Source organism: Eumetopias jubatus, unplaced genomic scaffold (genome assembly GCF_037043125.1).
Source record: "Eumetopias jubatus isolate StellerSeaLion01/CBP00866 unplaced genomic scaffold, mEumJub1_p1.0 scaffold_11, whole genome shotgun sequence".
Lineage (NCBI taxonomy): Eukaryota > Metazoa > Chordata > Mammalia > Carnivora > Otariidae > Eumetopias > Eumetopias jubatus.
In genome coordinates this window covers 39,681,294-39,708,455 of record NW_028274817.1, presented here as the reverse complement: position 1 = coordinate 39,708,455, position 27,162 = coordinate 39,681,294, and the positions used below count along the sequence as shown (strand labels likewise).

Here is a 27,162-nt window from a genome sequence, read left to right as displayed (position 1 = left end):
GTTCTGTACTAGGTGCTAACATGGGTGAAAGTGGGGCACATTTTTTTTCCTGTGATGTTTGGCTGGAGTAGAGCATTTATTGTGTAAAAAATTTGCCTTGTTAGGCCGCCCTTTTCCTGGTCCTTTGGCTAGAAAGAGCAGGCTTTCATTGAAGCTTTTCTGTCTGCATCTGTTGAATTTTCTGGGTTGCCAGCTTCTTCACTTCCATATCTGGTATATATAAGGCAAAAAGAAAACCCAGAGATATTGTGTTGTTCTTCAGGTCCTGAGGTCCTTAATCAGTCTGCCTTCTCTCTACACTTCAGTCTTATGTGTATTTTGTATATAATATCAAGGGGTTTTAGTTGCACCTAGTGAAAGGAATAGGGAAAATCACTCTACTCCATCTTCCCAGAAGTAGACAGATAATTGGAGATGCTCAGAAAGCAGCTGGATATATGAAGCAGAAGTTTAAGACGTGGGTTTAGGCAGGGTGTATGAACCTGGGGATCATGAGTAGATAGATGTCATATAAAGCATAATCTGGACAAGCTCCTATAGGGAGTGACTTTAAGTAGAGAAGAGACGACATCCAAAGGCTTATCCCTGGAGTTCTCCATTGTTTAGAAGTTGGGGATATGAGGAAGATCCAGCAAAGGAGACAAAGAAAGAGCCACCAGAAAGGTAGGAGAAAACCTAGGAAAGTATGGTTTCCAAGAATTCTGGTGAAGATAGTATTTCAAGAAGCAGAGTGTGATCAGCTGTGCCCACTGCTACTGAAAGATCAAGTAAACAGAGTAATGAGAAGGGACTCTGGGATATAGATATATGAATGCTATTTGGTGGCTAACTATAAAGCTGCTTTGGTGAATTTTTACCTTATTTTTTTCATCAGGTATACAGCCTAAGGATTATTATTAGTTAGAACTAGGATAGAAAAATGATGTACTGTATGGTGACTAACATAATAAAATAAAATTAATTTTTAAAAAAGGATAGAAAAAAAGCCATCCAACCAACCCCTCAATCTGACAACTGTTTGTCTAGTCTTTGCTCAAGCACTTAGCAGTGACAGTTAGCTCACAACTTTGTAAAGCAGTCATTTCCATTTCCAGATACACCCTAACAGTGCCTTGTGTTGAATACATGTACACTTTAAATTCCCACTTGTGATTCCAATTTCTGCTTTTGTGGTCACACAATCTAAAGGAATGCTGCCAGATATTCAGAAGATACTTCTGATATTCTGGGGAAAATTTGCATTAACTTCTACCATATTGGAGCCTTCTCAAGGGTGGTAGCTGCAAGGATGATGACATCCCCACAGGCAGGAGCTACCTAGGTTCAGGAGGACCCTGCTTTGGTCTCATCTCACCACTACATCCTCAATTACACATAGTAAAAAAAGCCCCACTGAGTGCAAACAGCCACTGAGCAATGTTCCCCACTCCCACTTCCAAATATAGTTCCTCTGCTCCAGGCCACAGTGTTATAGTTGGCTGTCACTCATCTTTCCTATGCTTCCAAGCAGTTGGAAGTCCCTGTGCTAAATCCATCAGAAGCCTAATGTTTATAATTTCATGACTGGTCTACCAGGTCTGCAAGCCCTTACTTTAAGTGCACAGCTGGAACAACCCAGTCGCTGCACAAGTGACCCACCAATGACCCCTAAATCTGGTTCCACCCCAAATACCATTCCATACTCCAACACCAACTCACCATAACATGGAATTAGGATGTGAGATTTAAAAAGTGGCCACCCCAATCTAAAATAAGGTTGGTACAAGCTCACGTTAGTGGGCATGAGAATACTTCATCCAAGTTACTAAGCCTACCTGCCATATACATGGATGAGAGAATGTTCAAGAGAAATAAGGTACAGAGTGAATGTCAAGCAGATAAAAGTCACTGGGTGGCTGACATTCCACAGATCCAGAAAAACTTCTCTAGAAGAGTTATCAAAGTCACCCCTATACCAATCAACCTAGAGTGGAAACCAACTCATGTTGACCTCATTGAACAGTGGAAAATTTATTTATCTCTGTTGCAGCACAATTAAAATATCATATGCCATTTTTTTGTTTGTGTACCTGCTTCCAGAATAGGGAAACAGTCAAGAAAATCAGAAGTGGCTCTATGCAGAGAGAAATAATGTTCACATCCAATCAACCCTTTGTTCTTACTTACCACTCTTCTCCCATTATTTTTAAAAATAAGGCCTTCCAACAACGCACTCTCAATTATGTGCCCTTTCCTGCCTTCTTGGACTGGGAAATACTTTTCAGGGGATAGTATTACTTCATCAAACTAGTCCTTACAATTATTAGACTAATGCATTTGGTCAGTTAGCATTCATGTTCTAACCTCTATCCCAAGTCCCATTCCTAGAACTGACAGTCACTCATTCTTCTCTAGCCCTATATGTTACTAGGCAGTTGGAATCCACAGCTGTCAACAAATTAGGGGCTCAAAGTTGACTACCTTGTTTTTGTCTTCCCCAGGCAGCAGCTCCTCCAAAAGAGCATAAACCTCAGAGCAGGACCTACACATTCTCTTCACATTCCAGCTTTCCCAAAGCACCCAACATTCCCTTCTTCCCCACATTGCTGCATTCTCATACCCCAACATCAAATGAAGTTATAGAGAATCTAGATCTTTTGATATTCAGTTTCTATATCATCAATTTTTGCTTCAAATATGGTTATATTATAGTCAGTAATAGCTATTATTGTTATCATCATTGTAGTTACTGCAATAGTTAGCTATAGTAGAATTATGGTTATAGTTATGGTTATAGTTATGGTTAGGCTACTTATGGTTATCAATAATTAGTTACAGTTAATATAGTTATGGGTCCCAGTTATGGATAATTCTAGTTAATTCTAATCATATGTAGTCACCATACCTAACTATTCATTGTCAATAGTTATGGCTACTAATTAGCTATGGACACCATTCATGACTGCTAACTAGTCATGGCTATTAGACATGGCTACTAGCTACTTGTGATAGATAGTTGTGGCTACTAACTAGTTGTGGCCACTGGATTTGGTTGGTGTTGTCATTACAGGTGATGTTTGGTAGTAATTGTAGTTAGTTGTACTTATGGTTAGTTGTAGTCAGGTATGAGTATAGTTTTAATAGGTATGGTGGGTCACAGGTAGTTATGGTATTCAAATTATAGTTATTTTATCTAGAATATAATAAACTCACAGACTTATCTTCAGATCTTTCAAAGTTTTCATGATCCATGCCCACTGGGCAATACTATTTTATTCAATCACAATCACTTGACTTTGTTACTTACAGAGAACATAAAGTGTAATGTCTTTCAACACAAAGTCACATATATTAGGTATGGTGGTGGGTGGTTATTATTCCTAAATGTTTATGGTTATTGTGTCTACTAATTAGTTGTCACTTATGATTCTAACTAGCTGTGGTTAGTAGTTATGGCTACTAACTACTTGTGTTTACTATGTATAGTTAGTTGCAATTATGGTTACTTATGGTTGTGATTGGCTAATTAGTTGATGTTGCTAGCCTTAAATACTAACCAGTTGTGTTTATTAGTTGTGGCTACTAACTAGTTCTGTTCTTGGCTATGTTTGTTCTGTGTATTCTGTTCATATGTTTTGTTCCTGCTACTAACTAGTTATCATTGATATTTGTGGGTGCTGACTAGTTTTAGTTGCTATGTATGGTTAGTTGTAGTTACTTGGTATAGTTGTGGTTCTTTATTTTGTGGTTGATTATTCTTCATTAGTTATGGCTACTAGTTTGGGCTACTAATTAGTCACAGTTGCTAGTTATAGTGACTACTAAATATGTGCTTTTTATATAGCTACTAACTAGTTATAGTTACTAGGCATGGTTAGTTTGTAATTCTGGTTAGTTTTAGTTATGGTTTTTGTGCTTGCATTTGGTTATGATTCTCGACTAGTTATAGTTACTAATTATATCTATTCACTAGTTGTGTTTACTTGTTGTGATTACTACCCAGTTGCAATTACTATCATGAATGCTAACTAGTTCTGATTGCCATTTATTGCTTTTTCTGGTTGGGTATCTTTATGATTAATTATAGCTGGTTTTATTTATACTTAGTTATGGGTATAATTAGTTGCAGGTAGTTATAGAGTGTTAGAATGTTGGATTTCCAGTTATCTGACCTGTAATGTAATCTACTCACAGCCTTATCATCAGGTCTTCCAAAGCTTTCATTTTCCATGCCCACTGGGCAACATACTTCACTACTTAGTTTTATTCCATTCATTTGACTTATTATTTACAAAGAAACTACAATGTAATTTCATTTTTTTTTCAGGAAGAATAACATATTTATTTGTTCCACAAATGTGTATTCACAGTCACATAAAAGAATAAAATTGCATTCACAATGCATTATTTTTTTCTGCTTTTGCCATGAAAAGTATTATATTTTATAGTAACTTATATTTGCCTAACACTTTAGACTTAAAAGAATTTTACATATATAATTTGAGTATACTTGACACATTATATTACATTAGTTTCAGGTGTATAACTTAGTGACTTGACAAGTTTAGACATTATGTTATGTTCACCACACCCATAGCTACCATCTGTCCTGTTACATTACTATTACAATATCACTGACTGTATTCCTTATATTGTGACTTTTACTCCCATGACTTATTCATTCCATAACTGGAAGACTATATCTCCCTCTCCCCTTCACCCATTTTGCCCAACCTCCCACCCCCCAAGATATAATTCTTTTAACACAAAGCCATGTTTGTAAATTCCTAGAAGATTCCTTGCCTTCTGCACCCCATTTGTTCTGCTCAGACTTCAAAGGCACCTGACAGCTAAACACCAACCACTTGTGCAATTCTTATTTCTAGAAATAACTCCTTCCCCAAATCCCCAGTTCCCAGTTCCAAGGACAGAAGTAAGCTGGAAGATCAGGATTCATCTCTCTTTCCACAAGGCTTTCTTTGTACTTCTAGCATAGCACTGAATACATTCTAGCTTCTATCAGGGTTAATAGCAATGTCTGTGTTTGTTTTCTTCACTGGATTGTGAACTCCTGGATGATAGACTTACATGCCTTATATATTTCTTCATATAGTGAAGAATGGAAGTGGTTCTAAAGTGCTGTACCATGTCATACTTGTGAATCAGTCGTAATTAATATTACTAACATTAGAATAATAAAGTTTAAGATGACTTATTTTGTTTTGATACACATATGTGTATATGCATGTACATATACATTCATTCTAGGTTATCCCCAAAACAATGCCATCCTTGGTTTATTCTGATATGCATTTATTTATTTATTTAGAATACTTAAATGAACAAAATCCAGAAAGTTTATCATTGGCAACCATTAACTTTCTCCCTTCATGTGTCTGCAGGGCTCTGATGCATGAATTATAATAAAAAAAAATAATCTATTTTGGCATGGGTATCCATGAAATGTCCTAGAAAAAAAGCAAATTGAATATGGTCCAATATGTATATGAAAAAGAAACTACCATATCCTGGGAGTGATAAATGTGTTTTTCATATTACTAAAAAAGTAATTGTAGTGTTATTAAGACAGACAGAATTAGATATAGTAGTAGTCGTAGTCGTAATAGTAAAAGTAGTAGTAGTAGTACTAGTAGCAGTAGTAGTAATAAAAAGGAAATTTTGCTGAATGATTACTTTCTTTCCAGATATTGTACTTTGGACTTTACTGTGAATTTTCATATTTGAAACTCACAACAAAAATACCAAAGAGACAGTTAATTCTACGGTTCAGATTTGTCATGAGAATTAACTGAGGAAGCATGTAGAAAATACATTGAAAACTGAAAAGTCACAGAAATACAAAAGCAATCATAGTATATATAATAACAATAAATTCCTTTACTACCAAATTTCATTTGATAAGACAGGTTGAATTCCTATTTGAAACCTACTTATCTAACTACCAAGAAGTAAATTTTCTCAGGAATTTTTAATATGAGTTAAAATTCTCTTTTTTCCTATACCCAAGGTTTTCTAGATGTCAGTGCTTCAGGAAGACCCCATGGTAAAGCTGGATTAGAAGGTATTATGATTTAAAGGACTTAACAGTGAAATTATGGGGCAAGATATTTATTTAAAATTATTTCAGAAAACCTATAAGTATAATCATCCAAGTAGAATAGTTTTGAAAATAATGAGAAGGATATAGAGATAAGGTGTTATAGCAAAAAGTAAATACACAAAAATCAATAGGTCACCTGTCCACAAACCAAAATCAGTCGGCACACACAGGGAAAATACAAACATAATAAAAACAGGAGCAAAAATATGATTGTTAGGCACAACATCATTGTATCCTTTCCAAACATCTAAGAAGAAGCAGAATTCCCTAAAGAATAATAATCTGGATTGCAAATTTATTAGGTACCTATACCAAGGGATGAGCAAGGTCTTATCAAGCAGCATACATCATACAGACCTGTGGCTTATTTCATTTAATTCTCATAGTCCCTTATCATGTAAAATTACTATGCATTTTGTAACCCAGGATTGTTTTCTGTTTGAAAGAGGCAATATATTTAAAATACTTTTGTTACCTGAAATGTGAAAAATAAACATAAGTGATTATATTGTCACCACATTTATTTCCATACCCACCAACCCAAATTCATTATTGACAGTAATATCCTATTCAGAAATCCCTTCCACACAATTATTTTTTGAAAAGTTATTATTAGTGAAGTTTAACACCTACTCTGCATCTCCCATGTTTAGTGCTTCTCTCTCTATTGTGTCTGGAGGCCATGTGGCTACCATGGCCCAAATGTATCAACTAAAAGCAAAATTGTTGCCATTGCTGACAACCAGATTGCACACCTAACATAGGTGATTATTAAATGTGTTCTTATTTTTACTACTGAAAGTAGTAGTAATAATCTCTTTTGTACTACCACTAATACTGTGAAGAGGAGAAAGAAAAAGAGTAGTTATATTGCATAACTGGTGACTTACCAAGCATACAATGTCTTGGGGGTTTTGGGGTGGATTATCTCTTAACCCTCTCAATAAACCTGTATCACTGTTAGGATGCCTGGGTGGCTCAGTCAGTTAAGTGTCTGCCTCCGGCTCAGGTCATGATCCCAGGATCCTGGGATCAAGTTGCACGTTGAGCTCCTTGCTCAGCGGGGAGCCTGCTTCTCCCTCTGCCTGACATTCCTCGTGCTTGTGCTCACTCTCTCTCTCTCTCTCTCTCTCTGACAAATAAATAAAATCTTAAAAAAAAAAACCAACGCTGTATCACTGAATCTTGTACTAATTAAAAGACAGGGGTTTGTCATGAGGATTAATCAGACAACATGACTAGATGCTTTCAGAACTGGAAAAGCAACAGAGAAATTAATAAATATTATTATCACAGTGGAAAAATCTGTACCTAAAAAAAAAAAACAATTCTGACATGTTCATTTCCTATTTACAACCTGCTTAATCATCAGGATGTATGTTTTCTTTTCTGCTTCTATTAGCGATAGTTCACCACCACTATTTAGTTGTTTTCCTTTAAACCAAAAAGACTAGTTATTGATACTCTAGTTGGAGGATTGGAAAACCTTACAGGGGCTGGCAGGAAAGCCCTTTCAATCCATTATGGGAAAGGAAAGCTTCCAGAAGTGAAATGGTCTCTTGCAACTCACTGATTATGATGATATAGAATAAGGCTTTATTTATTATAACTCACAAAATATAAAGCTATCATTCTCCACTTAGAAATATGTGAAATATAATGACAACCATACATAGTTAAAGCTGGGAGGAAAATAAAGAATATTAAAATATTGAAGAATCATAATACTGATTTTGACTAAGAGAGAGCAATTGAATATATACAAAGTTTTTTCTTGCATTTGCCTAGGCTGACTAATTATGTGGGTGAACAATAGTTTTCTTCAAGAATTTGATTAGGGAAATCAGTTATTTCCTTAAACTATAAATGAATTCACACTACTCACTGTGGGACCATGAAAAATGTCGATTAATCTCTAAAATTCACCACTGATTTCCTTTTCCAAATACATTATCACTTTGACAGCCATGATTTAATGTCTTCATTTGATATTAACCAAGTGATATCCAACTAGATTAACCTTGAAAAAGATACACTAGTTTGAGACACATAAGATGCACTAAGAGACAGCAAGATACACTAGCTCAAGAGCAAGCACCAAATCATAAAATCAATCTATAATGCAATTATGAAAACAATAGGTTGAAGACCAACTTAATGATAAAATGTTCAATAGAAGAGAGCACATGAAATGGAACAATCTGAAAGTATTCTAAGTTCTAACCTAAAAGCACCATTTAATTATCTCATATTCTATTTATACACAGGTTGAAATATACAATATGTATATACCTCACCATGATTATCCGTGTAATATTCTAAGGAGAAAAGATGTTACATAACCGTGGGACATAGTATGTTTCCTTTTAAATGAAAAGAAATTCAATGCACAATTGGGATGTAAAATTGAATATTGGTCCATATATGTTTGCAAACATGTGAAAAATAACACTGAAAGCTAATCAGAAGCTTAAAATTAACATGTAGAGTGAAAGATCTATAGGGGAGATTACTAGTGTTTCCTTATTGGTCAATAATTATGCTGAAACATTACTGCATTTGATATGGAAGTTAAATAGAACACCATACACATATTTAAACAACTTGTTATAAGGTGTTCAATAAATCATTTAGGGCATGAAAATTTCCCACATGTTAACAGGTGATCAAAGAACTTACTATTATCATGAGTAACATAGGTTGTATTAAAAGCAATAGTAATAGTAGTAACAGGGATGATGATTATAGAAATGATAAGAAGGATTTAAAAAGTATAAAAAGAATAAACATTTGCTAAATGCTTCCTTACCTTGCATGCAGTGTACTTAAGGACTTCATGTAGATTAATTCATTTCATCATCACAACAAATGCATGGCATGGAAACCAGTATTGATCTGTAACGTAAGTTTGTTGTGAGGATCAAATGAGGTGAAAAATTAAAATATTTTAGGAATACAGAATGGGAAATCAGCAAGAACCATTATGTTATAATTACATAGCATTCTGTATCTAACAAAATAAATATAGTTATGTGTACATTTATTGTTTACAAACTACCTATCTGAAAGGAAGTTCTATAAGTGCTTCTTGTTAAAATTAACACCTACTTTTTCATAACTACACACACAAATGCACAAACACACACATATACTGACATATCTACATGAAATATTTCAGCTTCTTCTATTAAGGATTGGTATGTTTGTTGGATCATAAGGAAGGTTTTAAAATTAGGGTACATGGCACTTAATTTTGTTAATTCAGAGCTCTGCAATTAGAACTTTCTCCATATTTTATGTAAGACAATGAGTTATATAATGAGAACAATAGCATTTTCACTAAAAGTTTGATTAGGATATCAAAAAAATAGAAACATAGAAAGAAATTTATTCTACTCACTTTATGTAAGATGTTTAAAAAGAATTCTATATTTGTCAAGGTTTTCATTCTTTTAAGATTATTAGAAATATTTAATATTATATTAATATTAAATTATTACAATTGACATTTATTTAATGGTTAGGCTGGAGACTTTGGTAACCAGTTGTGTATTATTTCATTGAATCCTCAAAAATCCCCAATAATGTAAAATTTTTGTTAATTTTAACTCATAATCTTCTTTTGAGGATTGAATGAGGTAAAATATATGTTTCTGATATTATATTTGCTTCTGCACTGATTAAATCAAAATTATTAACAAAATTGTGATTTCCTTTTCAAAAACTCCTAACGTATACACTCAATACTCTTTACTATTACTGGAAAGAAATACTACTATTTCATAGTCCAAGCTTGATAGCCAATGGTTGACTAGAATTCAGGTGGCTGCCAAGGTCCAGTTGTATTAACTGGTGGCAAAGTTGCTCCAGTCACTGCAACTGATGGTTGCTTACTTGGGTGTCTTAGTCAGCCTGGGCTGCCATAACAAATGCCACAGACTGGGTAGCTTAAAAAACAGAAAATTATTTCTCACAGTTCTGCAGCCTGGGAAGTCTAAAATCATGGTAGGTTTCATTCTGAGGACTCTCATCTTGGCTTGCAGATGACCGCCATCTCACTGTGTGTTCACATGACTTCTTCTTGTATGTGTGGAGAGATGGGATGGAGGGGAGAGCAAGCTCTCCTATAAGAGCATTAATCCCATCAGACCAGAGGCCTGTCCTCATGAGTTCATCTAACTGTACTTCCCAAAGTCCCATCTTCAAATACCATTACATTGGGGGGTTAATACTTCAACATATAATTTTCAGAGGACAAAAACATAACATGAGACAATAAATAGGTAGGCGCCACATGAAGTCTTTACATAATGACAGCCTCCTAGATTAACCACTAAAAGAAGCTTGACAAGGAGCTTTGGCAATAGCAGGCACCAAAGTATATAATGGGCCGAGTGTACATTCTTTTAAAATGATGAAGAGCACAATGGAACAAAATGAACAGGTAAATTTATGTCTCACATCTAAAAATCAAAATTCCTATTGGCAACAATTAACTCTTCCCATAAGTCATTTTTTGTGGTTTCCAGAAGTTTATTTTAAAATTAACTGCCTATATCTATATATTTACTCATCTGTCTAGTAATATATTCATCTTGGCATGGATCATGTTTGGGTTTGGTAGAACCCTTAAAGTGTCCCCTGGTGGAAGCATTCCCTCTTGAGAAGCAAAACCTCTAAACTACGAGAACCTGAGATGTAGAAACAAGAAACACAAATTTTATAAGTGGGTCATTGTGTTGGTTCCAATACATATGTATTCTAGCTATTAGGAGTATAGTACCACATGGGGGACCCTGGATGGCTCAGTCAGAAGAGTATGCGACTCTTGATCTCAGGGTCATGAATTCAAGCCCCACATTGGGTGTAAAGATTACTAAAATAAAATAAAAACAAACATAAAAAAAGGAGTACAGTATCACATAACAGTTGTTGATATATGAGTATATATTCCTCATTCTGGAGGACAATATTCCAACTCTGCAAGGTGTTGTTCTCTGTCTTGTGTCTTACCTAACACTTTAACAGGCCATTCAATCAATGTTATATTATCAGACCAGTGGTCATGTGTCTGTTGCCACACCTTCTTCACCGTAGAATGGGTCCCTTGAATCAGACATTTTGTAAGCTTCAAATTGTGATACCAGCAGAAATACTGAGGGCAGAGAAGACAATTTAAACCCATATCTGGAGAAAGTGTCAATTCTGTTAAGGACAAATCACGCCATCCTCTATGGTAGAATGGTCTGAAATAATTAACTGACCACAGAGATTCTGGCTGCTGTCAGTGAGTACTCCATGCTTTTGAACCCATGTATTGCCTCTTTTCTTACCATCATGGCTACTCTACTCATACACCCATTGTGCAAACACTGGGGTGGACCAAGGACAGAGGCTGGCTGACATGCACAGAACAAGTCAGAGATAATGTTGTGCAAATGTAATTTGGAGATCCAAATATGTCTGCCGCACCTGGACTCAAAGGTGGTCTTTGCTAAATCGAGTTGCCATTCTTTTATCCATGACCTTGCCAGAAGCAACAGCAGCAGGAAGATGTCCTCCATTTCACTTCTACCTCACAAATAATCTAATGAGTCTCTCTAATTGTTAGAACCTAATTCACTATCAGAGCTCTAACTGTAATTATGAGGGTAGAATGGAGTTTCAGTTAATCAATCCACAATATCTACTACATTTATTAGAAATTTATGTGCTTTGGGGCACCTGGGTGGCTCAGCCAGTTAAGTGTCTACCTTCAGCTCAGGTCATGAACCCAGAGTTCTGGGATCAAGCCCCACATCGGGCCCCCTGCTCAGCAGGGAGTCTGCTTCTCCCTCTCCCTCTACCCCTCCCCAACTTGTGCTCTCTCTCTCACTCACTCTCTTTCTCAAATAAAATCTTAAAAAAAGAAATTTATGTGCTTTTACTCAAAAATGTAATCAGTCTATTATTCTTAGTTATCTTTACCAGGTTTGTGTTAAGGTTTTGCTAGCTTCATAAAATTAATTTAATATCTGTGCATGTTTTTGCGTGCTTGGATTAGTTTATATAGCATAAGAGATACCTATTCTTTGAAGATGTTTGGGAGATATTTAACAATCTTTCTAATTTCTTTTTACACTTAATATTTTTATAATAACAATTGTTTCATATCTGTGAGAGGAATAGGCTAGGCCATGCCATGGTAACAAACAAACCAAACCACTCAACATAATCAAATGGCTGCATAGGGCAGTTCTCCTCCAAGGGGTAACTCATGTTGCTTTGAGTTATGGCACTGCTATCTCAACCTAAGACCTCCTCTTTTACCATAAAAAAGGAGGAAAGTGCACAAAAGCAATTAAATGTTCCTGTCATTTGTCCTCAAAACCCATTGGCCAGTATTAGTCATATGGCTCTATTTACATCCGAAGGGATCTTCTATATGACCAAGAGGTAGAGGAGAAATTGGTATTGGTGAACACTAATAATCTCCATCATAGTCTACCAAATATTTGCTTCATTCTTCTTTCCACAGGGAAACCATACTTACCTCCTCTCCAAGGAAGACTGTTAAGAAGGCCAAGAAGTCCCTCAATCTGTCATCTACAAGCTGGAAAACAAGGAAAATCAGTGGTGTAATTCAGTCTGAGTCTGAAAGCCTAAGAATTGGGGGCTGATGGTGTAATTGCTGGTCTGAATCTGAGAGCCCAAGAACGAAAGTATCGATATACAAGGGCAGGAGAAAATGAATGTCTCAGCCTAAGCAAAGAGAATGAATTGCCCTTTCTTCACATTTTTGCTCTATTAAGGCCCTCAATAGATTGATGGATACCCATCCACATTGGTAAGAGTAATCCACTTTACTCAGTCTACTGATTCAAATGCTGATCTCTTCTAGAGACATCCTCACAGACACACCCAGAAACAAGGTTTTACCAGCTATCTGGGCATCCCTTAGCCCAGTCCAGCTGACACATAAAGTGAACCATCACAGCACTCACCAAACGCTACTATCACTCCTATGAACAGTACTAACATTTTTTCTAGCCCCTTCCTCTATATTTCCCTACTAACATTGTTATCCAAACTCTTCCCTTATATTTACAAATTCCCTAATCATATGTGCTAAGTCTATTATAAGTTACAATTTCACCAAAGTTTTGCCACTGCAAACTCCTACCAGAAAACCACTTAGCCAATGTCACACTTCAGGTTTTTGTTAAGTGAATACCACACTTTCAGTGCCAATTTCTGTATTAATCAGATAGGCTATGGTGGCAAACAGTCCTACAATCTCAGTAGCTTAACACAACAAAAGCATGCTTCTGACTTATACAAATTACATTGTGGATTCAAGCAATTCTCCAGAATATCTTCCTTCTATATGGTGACTGAGTAATCAAGCTACTTTAAACTTGAAGCTCTAGCATCTCAACACAAGGCCTCCTCAGTTGCTGCAGCTAGAGAAGAGAGGTGGCAAGAGAGTTGCACATTAGCAATTAAATATTTCTTTTTTTAAAGTTTTTAACTTTAATTCCAGTTAGTTAACATACAGTGTTATATCAGTTTCAGGTGTACAATATAGTGATTCAGCAGTTCTGTACATAACCCTGTGCTCATCACAAGTGCCCTTCATAATCCCCATCACCTATTTAACCCATCTTCCCATCCTCCTCCCCTCTGGTGACCATCAATCATTAGATTGCTCTCTATAGTTAAGAGTCTGTTTCTTGATTGCTCACTCTCTCTCCTTTTGGTCATTTGTTTTCTTTCTTGAATTCCACATATGAGTGAAGTCATATGGTATTTGTCTTTCTCTTATTTTGCTTAGTATTACACTCTCTAGCTCCATCTATGTCATTGTAAATGGCAAGATTTCATTCTTTTTTAATGGCTGAATAATATTCCTGTGTGTGTGTGTGTGCGCGCGTGCGTGTGTGTGTGTGTGTGTATACCACCTCTTCTTTATCCATTCATCAATTAATGGACCCTTGGTCAGTTTCCATAACTTGGCTATTATAGATAACACTGCTATAAACATAGGGGTACATGTATCCTTTGAATTAGTGTTTTTGTATTCTTTGGGTAAATATCCAGTAGTGTGATTGCTGGATCATAGGGTAGTTCTACTTTTAATTTTTTGAGGAAGTTCTATACTGTGGTTGCAACAGTGGTTGCAACAGTTTGCATTCCCACCAACATTGCAAGAGGGTTCCTTTTGCCCCACATCCTCACTTGTTTCTTGTTTTGCTGATTTTAGCCATTCTGACAGGTGTGAGGTGATATCTCATTGTAGTTTTAATTTACATTTCCCTGATAGTGACGATGAACATCTTAGCAATTAAATATTTCAACCTGAAAACAAAAATTATAATTTATGTTCATAGCCTATTCTCCAGAACTAGTTAGATGGCCCTAATTACAAGAAAGCTAGGAAAAATACCCTTCCAATGTGCATAAAATGGAAGAACCAGGCACTGTTGAACTCCAGCAATGTATATCTCAGATACTGTTGAAAATATTATAGCTTATAGGTAAAGAGTACAACTGGAGTTCATAAGCCCGAAATTCACGCCCTAGCTTTGCTGTTTGCTACCTGACAAATGGCTTAAACCCTGAGCCTTGGTTTAAAGTACAGATAATAATAGCTATCTAATTGGATAATTATTTATTTTAAGTGCTATTATGCTTGTACATTCTTAGCACAGCTCCTGGCACACAGGAAACATGCAACTTATTGTTCTATATAATGCATGGTGCATAAAGACATTGTGATCCACTAAGCTGTGATCATGACCAGTAAAATCTGCTGCAGATAATCTCGGGGACATCATGGCAGTACCACTTGTAATATACACATTATGACAGTTCTCAGTCATTTACCAGTCTTTAGCCGACTGGGAAAATACTGACACTGTTACACTCCCCACAATAAATTAGAGTGAGGACCATGATGATAGCAACGTATTGACAAGAAGAAAATTAATGTGACAGAGGCTATTTCATTTTGCAAAATATCAAATTTTGTAGAACAATGGTCATTTACTATAATCAGGAGCTACTCCAAAATTACATGGTGAAATAGAAATTTGAAAAGGAAACACATAGCAAAAGCAAGTAAATGACCCTGAAGAGCCTCTCAAAAGAGCTGTTTGTAACATCCTTTTTGTCTGGCTTCTGCAAATGCTATTACAACACCTCCTAAGTAATTTTATCCAACCTTTATTTGTAATCAATGAGGATTTTTTAATAAATAAAATTTCATAATTCATATTACTGGAATGATGTTTTGGCCCTTCTAAGGAAATAAGTGTATATTACAAATAGAGATTTTTCTGTGAAATGACTCATAAGTTAAACATATTTTGTGTGTTCATGGCACTAAATACTCAGGGTTTATGCAATATGTTATTTTTTCTTCTTTTAGGTACTAAATTTATTGTAAGTTTAAAGCTCATAATGATATCTTCATATCAGATAAAAGTTTTCAAATTTGTATATTTTTTCAATCTATGATCAAATATTCTTCAAGAATTATAAAATTAGCATGTGTTCCCTGAAAACAATGGAATAAAATAATATAATGATCTTATTGAAAATACATATAATTACCCCCCCCACACACACACATACACACACCTTTCCTTCCTCACTTCCAAACTCCAGTGTATTATTCCATACTTTTCTCAGTATTCTGTGTGTGTGTGTGTATTTTACTTGGTATATCATGAATATCTCTCCAAGTCATTAATATAGATATAACTTATTCATTCTCTGGTTGCTGAGGAAAATGCTCTATTATGAATATACAATGATTTGTTCAGGCTTCCACCCATTGGTGAATATTAGTTTCCAATATTTTGCCATTATAGATAATGCTTCACTAAGCATTCTTATATGATCCAGCAATTCCACTTTTGGGTATTTATCTGAAGAAAACTGAAACATTAATTTGAAAAGATATATGCACTCCTAAGTTCATTGCAGCATTGTTTACAATAGCCAAGATATAGAAGCAACCTAAGTGTCCATTGGTGGATGAACGGCTAAAGAAGATGTGATATGTATCTACAGTGGAGTATGGCTCAGTCATAAAAAAAATTAAATCTTACCATTTGCAACAACATGGATGGACCTAGAGGGTATTATGCTAATTTAAATAAGTGAAAGAAAGACAAATACCATATGATTTCACTTATATGTAGAATCTAAAAGACAAAACAAATGAACCAACAAAACAAAAGAGAAAAGACTCATAGATACAGAGAACAATCTGATGGTTGCCAGATGGGAGGTGGTAGGGGTTGGGCAAAATAGAGGAAGGGGATTAAAAGATACAAACTTCTAGTTACAAAACAAGTAAGACACGGGGGTGTAATGTACAGCATAGGGAATATAGTTAATAAAACTGTGACAACTTTGTATGGTGACAGATGGTAGCTAGATTTATTGTGGTGATCACTTTGTAATGTATAGAGATGTTGAATCACTATGTAGTACATCTGAAACTAACATAATATTGTATATCAAATACACTTCAATAAAAATATAAGCACTCTTATGCTTATATCCTGTGTCAATAAAAAATAAGCATCTCACAGTGACAGAGGGAGAGGAAAAGAGTTAGGTTTCTCCTGGTACTGAATCTGAAGTGAAAGATATCTGGGATAATATATACCAAAACCATTTATAGATAATATCTTGGAAAGGGGCCTAGGAGTGGGGTCACAGGGCAATTAAATATTATTTTACAGATTTTCCCTGCTATTTGTTTATCTGAAACATATACTACCTTTATACTCAGAAAAGTAAATGAAATTAAAAATTTGAAGATATATAGAAATTATTCCTTCTGCAACCAATTAACAAAGTAATGATATGGGCAGTATCAACAGGGAAGGACGCTAAATATGCTATAGAAGATATTTTAAAAATTATTTTCAAATAGTTTATTAAAAATGTATGAATAGGAGTCCAGAGTCTCTCGTGGTTTATCTCCCAGGAAACAAACTGAGGGTTGCAGAAGGGAGGGGGGTTGGAGGAATGGGGTAACTGGGTGATGGGCATTAGGGAGGGCATGTGATTTGATGAGCACTAGATGTTATACACAATTAATGAATCATTGAACACTACATCAAAAACTAATGACGTACCATATGTTGGCTAACTGAACATAAATAAATAAATATCCTCAACTGAAAAACAACAATTAATGATGTAGTATATGTTGGTTAATTGAACTTAATAAAAAAATGCATAAACAGTATATTAGTTCCTAGGGCTGCCATAACAAAATACCATAAACTAGGTGGCTTTTAAACACAAGAAATTTATTCACAGTTATGAAGGCTGGAAATCCAAAATCAAGATGTCAGCAGGTCCATGCTCTCTCTGAAGGCTATAGGGGAGAAATTGCCTCTTCTAGCATCTGGTAGTTACTGGCAACTATTGGATTCCTTTGCTTGTAAATGCATCATTCCAATCTCTGCCTCTATCTTCACCTGGCCTTCTCCCCTCAATGTCTGTGTCTTTCCATGGCATTTCTCTCTTTCTGTCTCTATATCTCTTTTTGTCTCTCCTTATAAGGACCCCAGTCATATTCAATTAGGATCCTAATCCAGTATGATCTCATCTTAACTTGATTATATCTGCTAAGGCCCTATTTCCACATATAGTCACATTCACAGGTAACAGGGGTTAGGACTTCAACATGTCTTTTGGGGGAATACAATTTAAGCCACAGCAATAGAATAATAATGCAGAAGTTTATAGACCTAAATATAAACACCAAATGTTTCTGGAAGATAAGATTACTGATTACATATATTTCATTCTTTATAATTTTCATCATCTTTTTAAGATGTTTCAATGAACATTTGTAAAAACTAACATGTATAAAGCTGAAATGGCCTATTACATTTTGTTACACACACGTGCACACACACACACACACACACATACACACACACAGGCAGCCTTATCCTTAGGTGAGGATGGAAGGATGGAATTTTCCATGGGGCTAGTTTGGTTAGTAGAGTGCTGCATATGTACTTAATATCAAGAGCTGTCCGACTGCTTGGAGTGTATTTCTCTTAACATCTCTCTCTTCAGATCACAGTATTATAATCAGAATAAAAGGAACTGAAATTGCTACATCCCATTTTGTTAGGCACACCACATCTCTTCACACATGAACACATATACTTCCTTGTCTTTAGTTAAGAATGGAATTTTCCATGGCTGAGCAGTGCGGCCTGTACATCTTTCATCTCCAGTTGCCTGACTGCCCTAGGGGTGTCTTCCTTGTCATCTACCTATGTAGATGACTAGCTCTGGTCAGCAGCTGCTACTTATCAGTATTTCTATGCTCTCTAAGGAGAGAAGAGAGATCATGGAGGGGAGGGGAGAAAGAGAGAGCATGAGGAAGAGAGAGAGAAGATATTAAATTTTATTTTTCTTACTGGTTATGATACTGTATGAATTATTTACCTTTATACATATAAACATACATACAATGGAATACTTAAGTAGCCTGATAAAATGATTGAAGTTGAACTCCTTGAAGTGATATGGAGTGATATTAAATTATGTGAAAGAAGCAAATTCAAAAATAGCATGGTTAAATGATTCCTTTTTTGGAAAAAATGACGCTAAAAGCTGACCCCATAAAAACTAACCTCATCATGTTGCAGACCCCTGTCCATGTTTTTTCACTTATGGTAGAGAAACTGTCCCTAAATCCAAGAAGACTGCATTATAGACATAGTGCTTTAGTTGAACGGTGGTTCACAGTCTGATTTTTTCCCGACTAGCAAGGCAAGCTGCAGTTATGACTTCAACGCATTCATAATTTCTACTTTTCAAACAGATTTGGAGGGACAGTGAGAATTAGTGACTTGAAATGTAGCTCATGACACAATTCATAGCATGGTTAGGGTTACCTTCAAAGATTCTACCACAAAGATGGTAGACCAGGAATGAATAATGAGTGATAGGAAGAGCAGGCCCACCTGCTGTGAATACAGATAGATATGGGTTCGGATTTGAGCTTCCCCCTTCCCAGCTGTGTGACCTGGGGCATGAGGCCAACAGTGTTCAGTCCCTTGCCCCATTGCAACATTGGGCTAGGTCTTTCTTTTTCTAATTTGCATATCCAAATAGGTGAAAAATGAAATCTCTTTATTATTTATATTTGGATTTAGTTAACTGTTAATGAGGTTGGGGAGGTTTTTTTGGGGGGGAGGGGAGGGCTATTTGGTTTTTACATAACCATTGGTCATTTTAATTTTGTTTGTGGAAATGTCACTTCCACTCAAATTTCATTGGCCCAAGTCAGTTTATGGCAATGCCTAAATCCAAGGACGTTGAGAACAATCCAACAACACACCTAGAGTGAGAATCAGAAATATTAGGCAAACAACGATATTGACTACTATAGATAGATTTCCAGAAGTGGAATTGCTTGGTCAATGACAGGCATATTTGAAATTTCCATAAATATAACTTTCAGTGTTCAAAAGGGATATAGCAATCAAATTAAATAAAAATGTACAAAAGTACCTATTTCCATACATCCTTTCCAGCTCTGGATGTTGTCACATCTTTTGTAAATACTTTTAATGAAATACAACATAAATAAAGTATCAATGTACAGCTTGATATTTTTGCTTACAAAATGAACACACTCATGGAACCAACACCCAGACGAAGATATAAAACATCACCTGCACTCCTCCATGTCTCTCTCAGTCATTAGCTCCACAATGTAAACCACTATTTTGACTTCTATAACCATAAATGAGTTTTGCTTATTTTTGAACTTTATATAAATGGAATCATACATGCATATTCTTTTGCATCTAACTTCCTTTGTTCAATATTATATTTGAAATGTATTCATGTTGTTTGTGATAGTACTTCATTCCTTTCTACTGCTGCTACAATTTTTTTGGATGAATATATAACATCATTAGTTTGTTGTTAATAAGCATTTGGGTTATTTACTATTTTGGACTATTACAAATAACGTTGCTTTGAACATTCTCATACTTTTATTTTGGTTCACATATATAGGCATTTCTGTTGTGCTTATATACCTGACTAGAATTACTGGGTAATATGGTAAGCTCTGACATGTATAACCCCTCAGTTTTCCAAAGCAATTTTATCAATTTATATTCCTACCAGCAATGTATTAGTTCCCACATCCTTGCTGACATGTCTATTTTTTTTTTAATTTTAGCATTCCTCAATGGATGTAGAGTATTATCTGATTGTGATTTTAATTTGCATTTACTTGATAGCTAACAAAATTGAGTGCCTATTTATTGTCTTATTGGCCATTTGGATATTGTATTTTTGACGCAGCTGTTCAAGATTTGTCACTAAAAATAATTAGGTTGCCTCCTTCTTCTGTCACTCCTGGTGCTGCTTGTGTGCTCACTGGGTGTGGACCTGGTACCTCTTTTGTGAAGCAGCAGCTAAGGAGATTCTGGTACTCACATGGCTGATGAAAAGACCAAGGAAGGAGTCAAGACTGAGAACAATGACCATATTAATTGGAAGGTAGAGGGACAGGATGGTTCTGTGGTAACAGTTTAAGATTAAGAGGCATACACCACTGGGGCACCTGGGTGGCTCAGGCGTTCAGCGTCTACCTTCAGCTCAGGTCATGATCCCAGGGTCCTGGGATCGAGCCCCACATCGGGCTCCCTGCTCAGCAGGAAGCCTGCTTCTCCCTCTCCCACTCACCCTGCTTGTGTTACCTCTCTCACTGTGTATCTCTCTGTCAAATAAATAAATAAAATCTTAAAAAAAAAGAGGCATACACCACTTAGTAAACTAATGAAAACCTGCTGTGAATGATAGGGTTTATCAATGAGGCAGATCAGATTCCTATTTGATGGACAGCCAATCAATGAAACAGACATACCCACACAGTTGGAAATGGAGGCTGAAGATACAACTGGTGTGTTCCAGCAGCAGACAGGAGGTGTCTACTAAAAAGGGAACCTGCTACTTTACTCCAGAACTGTTCCTCGAAACCAAGAAGACATTCTCAATTAGAAAACCACAATTTGGGGGGCACCTGGGTGGCTCATTCAATTAAGCATCTGACCCTTGATTTTGGCTCAGGTCATTATCTCAGGGTGGTGAGATAGATTCCTGTAATCCAGCTCCACGCTGGATGCGGAGCCTGCTTAAGATTCTCTCTCTCCTCCTCCCTGTGCCACTCCCCCTCCCCATCTCCTTCTCTCTCCCTCTCTAAAAAAAGAAAACCGCAATTTGGTTCCACTGCACCCTGCCATAGGACTATAGTATAGTTTTCTCCATTCTTTCATGTTCCCCTCCCCTATTGCTTTATTGTACATAAAGTAACTGTGTATATGCACAAGCATATTGCATTTTTTTTAACTAAGTGGCCAGTGGTATGTTTTGATCGACATCAAATGGAGATGGGATGGGGAAAAATACTGGTTCTGTGAAAATGCCCTTTCTCCATTAGTAGCATGCTCATTCAGCTCTTATCTTTATTTCCAGTAAGCTGTTTTGTTCTCGCTGTTTAACAAAAAAAGAACATAAAAATCCATGCATACCTTGTTCAATTGGAGAATTTTAAAGTTTTTCATTTACCATTGTAAAACCAAGGACAATTTTATAACTTTTTGTATGTAGCTCTTACATATAGGGCAATCTGTCCTTAAGTAGGGATAAAAAAAATGAATCCTAGGTAGTTTTCCTTGAAGGGAAGGCATCTTGTTTAAATAACTTCTTGTTTAAAATGATAAAAAATAATAATTGGGTTACCCTTATCCTTATTGATTTGTAGTTCTGTATAATTCTGAATATAAGTCCTTTCTCAGATATAAGTATTGAAAATAGTTTCTCCCATTCTGTGACCTGCCTTTCACTCTCTGAATAATGTCTTAATTTTAATAAAGTAGAATTTATTTTTTTGTTTCGGGTAAATGCTTTTTGTGTCCTTTTTAAGGAATGCTTGACTATATTAAGGTCACTAAGACATTACCTTATATTATCTTCAATAACGTTTATTTGTTTCACCTCTCACTTTTAATCTATGGTCCATTTGGAATTAAATTTTGTATATAGTTTGAAATAGATAAAAAGGATCATTTGGATTTATTTGGTAACCCAGTTGGTCCAGAGCCACTTACCAAAAGGACCATTTTCTCCCCTACTGCCTTGTGATGGATTTTTTTATCATAAATTAAATGACAGTATACATGTAGATCTCTTTTCAGACTCTATTATACCATTGTTCAAATTTTCTATATTTGAAACAATAGTACACCGGTTAAATTATTATAGCTTTGTAAAATAATTTGATTTCTGTAAATTTTCAAACTTTGTTTTTTCTACAAGATTTTTAATACTGTTATTGCCATTTGTAATTCTATGTAAAATTTAGAATTCATTTGTCAATTTTCATTTTAAAAAGTTTACTGGCATTATTATTTTGAATCAGAGATCAAGTTAGGGAAAATTAGCATCTTTAAAATATAGAGTCTTCCATTTGCATCAACATGGATATAACTGGAGGGGATTATGCTAAGTGAAAGTCAAGCAGAGAAAGACAATTATCATATGCTTTCACTCATATGTGGAACATAAGCGCAGAGGACCATAGGGGAAGGGAGGGAAAACTGAATGGGAAGAAATCAGAGATGGAGACAAACCATGAATAACTCTGGACTTCAGGAAACAAACTGAGGGTTACAGAAGTGGGGGGATGGGGTAGCCGAGTGATGGGTATTAAGGAGGGCACATGTTGTGATGAGTACTGGGTGTTATACACAACTAATGAATCGTTGAACACTACATCAAAAACTAATGATGTACTATATGATGGCTAGTTGAACATAATAATAATAGTAAAAAATATACAATTCTCTTTTTATTTAGGTCTTAGTTAATTTCTCTCAATGTTTTTGTAGTTTTCTTTGTAAAGGTATTGTACATCTTTTGTTAATTTTAATCCTAAATATTTGATAATTTTTGAAACTAATACCACTGGTATTTTTCATTTTATTTTCTGCTTGTCACTAACATAGAAATATAAATCATTTTTGTATACTGTGATGGTTAATTTTTTCTGTCAAGTTGACTGGATCACAGGGTGCTTAGATATTTGGCTGAACATTATTTCTCAGTGTGTCGGTGTGTCTGTGAGGGTGTTTCTGGATGAAATTAGCATTTGACTAGGTGGACCCATGAAGTAATTTGCCCTCCCTGGTGTGGGTTGGCATCATCCAGTCTGTTGAGGGCCTGGATACAACAAAAGGGCAGAGGAAGAATCTAGCCCTTCCTGCCTGATTGCTTGAGCTGGGATATCAATCTTCTGCTGGCCTGGATCTTCATTGTCAGGCCTTCAGACTGACTGAATTACACCACTGGCTTTCCTGGATCTCCAGCCTGCAGATGGCAGACTGTGGAACTTCACAACCTCCCTAATTGTGTAAAGCAATTCCTTATAATAAATCCCTTCCTATATATATCCTATTAGTTCTGTTTCTCTAGAGAACACTAACCAATACATACAGTGATCTTATATCAGGCAAACTTGCTAGATTTATTGATTGATTCTAATAAGTTTTTTGTAAATACTTTTAGAATTTCCAAATTTACAACCATGTCATCTATAAATAATGAAACACTTATTTCTTCCTTTCCAATCTTTGTAAGTTCCATTTCTCTTTCTTAATTTATTTTCTTAAAATATCCAGTTCAAGTTTGATTAGAAATGGTAATACAGACAACCAGGTCTCATTTCTGATCTTAGAGGGAAAGCTTTCAATAGTTTACTATTAATATGCCTTGTGTTGGGTATGTTTTAATACCCTATATCAGATTAAGAAATTTTCCTTCAATTCCTAGTTTTCCAAGATTTTTTGACATGAATAAGTGTTGAATTTTATCAGACCTTTTTTCTGCCTCTGCTGTGATGATCATATATTCTTTTCTGTTAATGTGATGAATTACATTATTGCTTTTTATTTATTTTTATTATGTTCAATTAGCCACCATATAGTACATCATTAGTCTTCGATGTAGTGTTCAACAATTCATTAGTTGCGTATAACACCCAGTGCTCATCACCACACTGCCTTTTAAGTGATAGACCATTCTTTCATCCTTGGAATAAATCCACCTTGGTTATGATGTACTATCCTCATAACCCCTGGATTTATATTGCTAATATTTTATGTAGGAGTTTTGCATCTACAGTCACAAGAGATTTGGTAGATGATATGCCTTTCTTATAATGTCCTTGATAGGTTTTAGCATCAAGATTATAATGGCCTCATAAAACACATAAGGAAGTGTGTCATTCACTCCTTTTTTCAATTTCTGGAGGAGTTCAAGTAACATTCATGTTATTTATTCCCTGAAATATTAGTGAGAATCCACTGTGAATCCATCCATTCTTTGTAGGAATATATTTAATTGTGGAACCAATTTGTTTAATACGTATAAGACTATTTGGATTTTATATATCTTCTTGAAACCAGTTTTGGTAAGTTGTGGTTTTTACATAATTTGTGCATTTTATGCAAATTATCAAATTTATTATTCATAATATCTTCTCATCTTTCAATATCTATAGATTCTGTACTGATGTCCCTTTATCATGACTGATACTTGTAATTTATATTTTCTCTGTTTTTCTTGTAATATTGCTACAGACTTATCAATTTAATTGGTCTTTTCAAAGAACCAACTTTTGGCTTTGTTAATCCTCTCCATTGTCTGTTTTCTATTTTTTTGATTTCTGCTCTTATCATCTTCCTCCTCCTTTCTTGGAGTTTAATTTGCTATCTTTTAATCTTATTAAGGTGGATGGTTACATCATTGATTTTTAGCCTTTCATCCTTTCTAATATATACATATAAGGCTTTAAAGCTCTCTCTCTAAGAACTGCTTTAGATGCATTAGATAAGTTGTAATGTCATAGTTTTATTATAATTCAGTTCAAAATACTTTATAATTTATATTTTGCTTTATTTTATTTTATTTTATTTTTTAGAAAGAGAGAGAGAGCTCATCTCATGTGTGAGGGAGGGAGGGACAGAGGGAGGAGAGATAAAATCTTTTTTTTTATTTTATTATGTTGTGCTAATCATTACATCATTAGTTTTTGATGTAGTGTTCCATGATTCATTGTTAGCATATAACACCCAGTGCTCCATTCAATACGTGACCTCTTTAATACCCATCATGAGGCTAACCCATGCCCCACCCCCTCCCCTCTAGAACCCTCAGTTTGTTTCTCAGAGTCCATGGTGGGAGAGAGAAAATCTTAAGCAGGCTCCACACCCAGCACAGAGCCCCATGTGGAGCTCCATCTCATGACCTGAGATCATGACCTGAGCTAAAATCAAGAGTTCGACACTTAAATGACTGAGCCACCCAGGCACCTCTATAATTTCCATTTTGAATCTTTCTTTGATATTAGGTTATTTAGAAACATATTGCTTAATTTCTCAATATTTGGAGGTTTCTAGTCTTTTTGTTATTGATTTCTACCTTAATTCCACTGTGATCAGAGAATATACTCTGATTTCAGCCACTTGAAATTTGTTGAGAATTGCTTTGTGGCTCAGCATATGGTCAGTTTTGATAAATAGTCTAGGAACAATTTGAAAAGAATGTGTTCAACATTTGTTTCATACAATGTTTTAAATATGTTAGGACATATTTGATAGTCTTGTTCATGCTTCTATACCCATACCTTTTATTTTGTCTGCTTATTCAAAATCTCCACACATGTTTGTAGATTTATCTATTTATGTTTGGAGTTCTGTCAGCTTTCACTTAATACATTTTGGAGCTGTTTTATTTTGTGCATACTACTTAAGGTTTTCTCTAACTTGTTGAATTGATCCTTTAATCATTGAGATATATCCTAGTATCTCTCTCTCATAATGCTTTTTGCCTTAAAGTCTAATTTGTCTTATAGTAGTTTAAATTTAGCTGCCTTATTTTGGTTCATGTTTGCATGTTATTCTTTTTCAACACTTACTTTCAAACTTTCTATCTTATTTAAGGTATGTCTCTTATAAGTCACACATAGTTGTAATTATTTTTATTTTTATTTTTTTAAAGATTTTATGTATTTATTTGAGAGAGAGAGAATGAGAGATAGAGAGCACGAGAGGGAAGAGGGTCAGAGGGAGAAGCAGACTCCCCACTGAGCAGGGAGCCCGATGCGGGACTCGATCCCGGGACTCCAGGATCATGACCTGAGCCGAAGGCAGTCGCTTAACCAACTGAGCCACCCAGGCGCCCTAGTTGTAATTATTTTTAAATCCAGTCTGACAATCTTGTTTTTCAATTGGAGTGCTTACTCCATTTATATTTAATGTGATTACTGGGAAATGTGGGTTTAATCTACCATTTTACTACTTGTTTTCTGTTTGCCCTGTTTTCTTTATTCTATTTTTTTCTTTACTGATTTCTTTTAGATTAACCAAGTTATTTATTATTTCATTTTTAACACTTGTTGCTTCTCTGTGATACCTTTTTTTTTTTTTTTTTTACTAATAGTTAAGTTCTCACAATTACAACATCCTTCTTGGCTTATTAAAATCTACCTTAAAGACTCTTAATCTCAGGAAACAACCTGAGGGTTGCTAGAGTGGTGGGGGGTGGGAGGGATAGGGTGGCTGGTGATGGACATTAGGGGGGGTATGTGCTATGGTGAGCACTGTGAATTGTGTAAGACTGATGAATCACAGACCTGTACCTTTGAAACAAATAATACATTATATGTTAAAAAAAAAAAGTAGGAAGGGAAAAATGAAGGCAGGGAAATCGGAGGGGGAGATGAACCATGAGAGACTATGGACTCTGAGAAACAAACTGAGGGTTCTAGAGGGGAGGGGGGTGGTGGGATGGGTTAGCCCGGTGATGGGTATTAAGGAGGGCACATATTGCATGGAGCACTGAGTGTTATACACAAACAATGAATCATGGAACACTGCATCAAAAACTAATGATGTAGTGTATAGTGACTAACATAACATAATAATAAAATTAAAAAAATAAAAATAATGTATAAC

At 35.4% G+C, this 27,162-nt stretch overlaps 1 pseudogene; it reads left to right on the top strand.

Moving 5' to 3' along the window:
• Positions 1–20,584: 20,584 nt before the first annotated feature.
• On the top strand, positions 20,585–21,085 carry LOC114198370 (small ubiquitin-related modifier 2-like; annotated as a pseudogene).
• Positions 21,086–27,162: the final 6,077 nt, after the last annotated feature.